The following is a 4,803-nucleotide window of genomic DNA, read 5'->3' as shown; positions in this document are numbered from 1 at the left end:
AATATTTCAGAGCCTTTATACTGATTCTAAACTATTAATTTTCTAGTTTTAAGCCTTTGATATTTGGTCAATTTCTTCATTTTGTTTTCAGATGTTGTTTTTGGGGGTATTTGGGTATTTTTGGGGGTTTTTTCTTTCCTTTGACCGCATTTTTTGGGTGGGCTTTTGGTAATTTTTGGCGTTTTTTTGGGGGACATTTTCAAGGGGTGTTTGGGAAATTTATTCGGAATTTTTGAGGATTCTTTTGGAATTTTTGGAGCTATTTTGGGGATTTTTTTTTTTTTTTTTGGCAATTTTTGGGGGGTTCTGTAAAATTTTGGGGATATTTTTGGGGATATTTTTGGCTAGTTTTTTGGAGTGTTTTTTGGGTTTTTTTCTCACGTTTGGCCGCCAGGTCAAGGTGATTTCGGGGATATTTTTGGTCATTTTTGGGGTTTTTTGGGGGGTGTTTTTCGGTTAGTTTTGGGGGTTTTTTTCAGCTTTGGCTGCCAGGTATTGGTGATTTTTTGTGTTTCTAGGGGTTTTTTCTGGGAATTTATTTGGTTGGGATGGTAATTTTTGGGGGATTTTGGGGGATTGTGGGGAAATTATTTGGAATTTTGGGGGGATTTTTTGGGGATTTTTGTGGGGGGGAATTTTTTTTTGAGTTTCTGGTAGTTATTTGGGACATTTTTGGGGTGTTTTTTGGGTTTTTTTCTAATTTTTGGCCGCCAGGTTAGAGTGATTTTGGGGGATTTTTTGGGGGTGTTTCTAGGGGTTTTTTGGGGGGATTTTTGGGGGGGTTTTGGGAGATATTTTTTGGGATTTTTTTGGGCGTTTTTTGAGGGTTTTTTGAGGTGGCTTTTTTTGGGTTTTTTTTGGTTTTTTTGGGTGGGGGGGTGGATTTTTGGGGGGTTTTTGGGAGATATTTTTGGGGTGTTTTTTTAGTGATAGTATGCTTAAACTCCCCGCTTACTCAAAGACAACAGCCCGTGATGGGGACCCCTGCAGCTGACAATTATCAACACTCACCGGCTGGACCACCACCCAAAATAAAAGGGAGAAGGAGAAGGATAAAACCACAAGCCAAAAAACAGGCACGCTCTAAAAAGGCGGAGCCAAGGAGCGGCCGTGCTAAACAGTTCCCAGAAACTGCTGACAATTTTTTTCCCCAAATCCTTTTTTATTTTTTTATTTTCTAGCATTTCTTCCTCCCCAAATTCCCAAAACCCACCCCCCCCCAGCCCCAAACTTCCAAAATAATTCCCAAAAACTCCACACAAACACAGGGGAAGCTTCCATGTGGATTTAATGATTTCAGGGGGTGGGGTGCCCAAAATTTCTGGGCTCCTCCCGCTCAGTCCTGGGGCTCCCTGGGGGTCTTGGTGCATCTCCTTGTAGTGGTGCTTAAAAAAACCAACCTGGGGAGGGAAATTCGGGGGGCTGGGGGGGGAAAATTGAAAATATAGTTAAAAAAAAATAAAAATCCATTAAAAACAACCTTTAAAACCCTGAAAAAAATGAAAAAAACCCAACCAAAAAACCCTCAAAACAAACAAACAAAAAAGGCCAAAAACAAGGGAAAAAAGAAACCACACAAACCCACCCAAAAAACTTTCAAATTTCCCCTTACAAAAATCCCAAACTACACAGAAATTACCCCAAAAAATCACAAACCCCTAAAAATCCCCACAAATCTCCCCCAATCCCCCAAAAAAACCTCAAAATCCCCAAAAAATCCCTAAAAAACTTTTAAAAAACCCCTTAGAAATACCTTAAAAAACCTAAAAAACCTAAAAAAAAAATCACAAAAAAGCCCTAAAACTCCCCTTTAAGACCCGTCGAAACTCCTCTAAAAACCCAAAACAACTCTTTAAAATCCTCTAAAAAAAAACCTTCAAAAATACCTCTTTAAAATCCCTTAAAAAACCCTAAAAAATACCCAAAAACCCTTTAAAATTCCCTAAAAAACCACTTTAAAATTCCAAAAAGAAAAACAAAATCCCTCCAAAAACCTTTTAAAACCCCCACCTCCCCCAAAATACCACCAAAATTCCCCCACTAAAACCCAAAAAAACCCTTTAAAAATTATTTTAAACCCCCCCAAAATCCTCTTTAAAATCCCCTATAGAAAAACCAAGAATCCCCAAAACCCTTTAAAATTCCCTAAAAAACCTTTTAAAATCTAAAAAAAAAATCCCAACATTCCTTCAAAAATCATTTTAAAAACTCCTAAACACCCCCGCCCCCAAAATTCCCCCAATAAAACTCTTTCAAAATGCCCCAATATCCCCAAAAAACCTCTTTTAAATCCCCTAAAAAACCCCTAAAAATCCCCAAAAACACTTTAAAATTCCCTACAGAAACCTTTTAAAATAAAAAAAAAAATCCCAAAGTCCCTACAAAAATGCTTTTAAAAAACACTGACCCCTCCCCACCCCCAAAATTCCCCCAGTAAATTCTAAAAAAGCCTTTAAAAATTATTTCAAAACCCCGCTAAACAACCCAAAACCCCCAAATTTCCCCAAACTCAGCGAGCAGCAGCGCAAACCTGTGGCGAGTAGAGCCCGGCTACCATGGCTCGGAAGGATGCTGATAAAGCACGGAGATGTGACACAGGTAACACAGATGGACACAAAGGACAGAACACGGACACAGATTACACAAGAGACACCAGTTATTTACCCAGAGCTGGAAGGAACTGGAGCAGCCATCAAGTGCAGCATCTCAGAGCCAGAGCTGGAAGGAAGAACGTGCCAATGTCAGAGCCGGAGGCTCAGCGAGCTGGACTGGGAAACACCTGCAAGTGAAACAAGCAGAAGGAACAGAAATCACCTGGGCCCTCGGATATCCTGAGCAGTAAGTGAGCAAGGGGTGCAGGAGCAGGAGCTGTGAGAACCAGGAACAGCTCTCGTGCAGGGGCTCCACGGGCTGGAGCTGTTACAGGCACAGGTGTCCCTGAGGGAGAGCTGAGCTCACCTGCAGCTGCAGCAGGAACATCTCGAGGCTGGATCCGGACTGAGTGCAGCCTGGACTCTGAGCCAGGCGCAGGCGTGGGTGTCCCTACCCAGGAGCTCTGGGCAGCGGGGAGCCCAGCCTCTTCCACTGGGGACTGAAGCCATGCCAAGTGCCACTCTCGGCGTGGAGGCGTCTCCCAGTCCCATCCCTGAGAGCAGAAGGAGGCAGGGGCTCTCCTGGGGACGTGGTGCAGCAGCATCTCCTCTGTCTCGGCACAAAGGGGGTCAGTCAGCACCCCCAGGGTGCACAGCACAGCCCCACATAACCCACAGGAGATGCCTGTCTTGGTGCCACGCTGGGCCCGTGCTCCTCACCTGGGCTCATCCTCCCGTGTCAGTGTCCCAGGGCTGCTCCTGTTGGGGCCGTGTCCCAGCCCGAGCCCCTCGGCCAGTCCCCTGTGCTGCTTCCTGCATGGAGACAGTCCCTGGGGAGGAAGATGCTGCAGCTTTGCCTCTTGGAAGATGCAGCTCTTGCCCCAGCAGGAGCTGCCAACCCTCAGCACAGATCTCTGCAGGCAGCAAAAGGCAGTGGTGAAAGCAGGCACTGCCCTTAAGGACTGCAGCCGACCCCTGTGGGCTTCTGGACAACGAGGCACGGCTCGCTTGGAGACAGGGACAGTCAGGAAACCCCTCCCCAGACTTACCAAATCTCACAGGAATGACAGGGGGCTGCAACTGCCCCATCCTCTGCGGGAGCCCAGTCGGAGGAGGCCCATTCTGGGGGGCTGTGCCAGGCAGCCTTGTCTGCAGCTTCCCCACAGCTGAATCTCTGCAAATACACTTGGAAAACAGTTGGGTAGATTCAAAGTCCCAGAGCACTGCCTGGCTCCCTTCTCTACCGTGTCACACTCACCTGTGGGAGAGGCCACAGGCTGGCGCCATCCCAAAGCTCCCGGGGCAAAAAGGAGAGTCCCAATCCTACAAAATGCCCCAAAAAAAGCCTGACCACAACTAAAAAACTCCCTACCCCTGACTAAATAAAAACAAAAAAAAACCTCTTTAAATACAGAAAACTTACACCTATTTTTAATATTTAATTTCTACTCCTATTCATATTTGATATTATATATGTTACATATATTGGTCAATAAATTTACAATGCAATTTACATTATACCATATATACTACACTTTTATAATTTATTATGCACATAATTATGCACATATTACAAAAATTAATTTCTAGTTTATGTATATCCTTACATACATTTGTATTTTTATATTTTTTAATATTATTTATTAAAAAAGCTGAGCCACTAACCAAATAGAAACCAAAAAACCCTTTATTTTTAAATATATTTGAAAATTTTTAAAATAAATATATATGTAATTTAAATATATAAAGAATATATAAAAATATATTTATATATTTAATAATTATTTATATAATATATATATATATTTTAAAATATATGTATCTCATATTTAGATCTGTAATTTATATATTATGTATATGGTACACCATAACATATATGATACTATTTTATTATATCCTACATATATACTTCTGTTTGTTTATATTCTATATTTATATATATATATTACACGTACATACATTTATAGGTATTTTTAGTTTTAGTTTTGGATATATTTTTAGTTTTATGTTTGTATACATTGTACATTTGTATATTTATATTTGCTTATATTAATTATATTTATGTTATTTATTAAAGATCCTACCTCTAACCAAATAAAACCAATAAAACATTTATTTAAGCTGTAGTTAGGTATTTTTTATATTTATATCTTCCTGCCTTCTACACCCAGCCCTCCCTGTGAATGTTCTGGCACTCTTGGGTCCCTCTGGG

The 4,803-nt window shown here is 41.3% G+C and overlaps 1 long non-coding RNA gene across 3 annotated transcripts; it reads right to left on the bottom strand.

The window, feature by feature from the left end:
• Nucleotides 1–1,271: 1,271 nt before the first annotated feature.
• On the bottom strand, nucleotides 1,272–3,995 carry LOC130266660 (uncharacterized). 3 transcript variants are annotated; one of them, XR_008842936.1, is made up of 3 exons: nucleotides 2,959–3,995; nucleotides 2,665–2,779; nucleotides 1,272–1,400 (listed from the first exon to the last, which is right to left on the bottom strand). It is a non-coding gene; the product is annotated as an uncharacterized LOC130266660 (long non-coding RNA). The 3 variants fall into 3 exon arrangements; XR_008842935.1 differs by lacking the exon at nucleotides 1,272–1,400 and adding an exon at nucleotides 2,528–2,571; XR_008842937.1 differs by lacking the exon at nucleotides 1,272–1,400 and having other exon boundaries at nucleotides 2,580–2,779; nucleotides 2,959–3,421; nucleotides 3,641–3,995.
• Nucleotides 3,996–4,803: the final 808 nt, after the last annotated feature.

This window comes from Oenanthe melanoleuca, unplaced genomic scaffold, assembly GCF_029582105.1.
Source record: "Oenanthe melanoleuca isolate GR-GAL-2019-014 unplaced genomic scaffold, OMel1.0 S133, whole genome shotgun sequence".
NCBI classification, from domain to species: domain Eukaryota; kingdom Metazoa; phylum Chordata; class Aves; order Passeriformes; family Muscicapidae; genus Oenanthe; species Oenanthe melanoleuca.
Note: the sequence above shows the minus strand (reverse complement) of the source record. Positions and strands in the feature narration are given on the sequence as shown.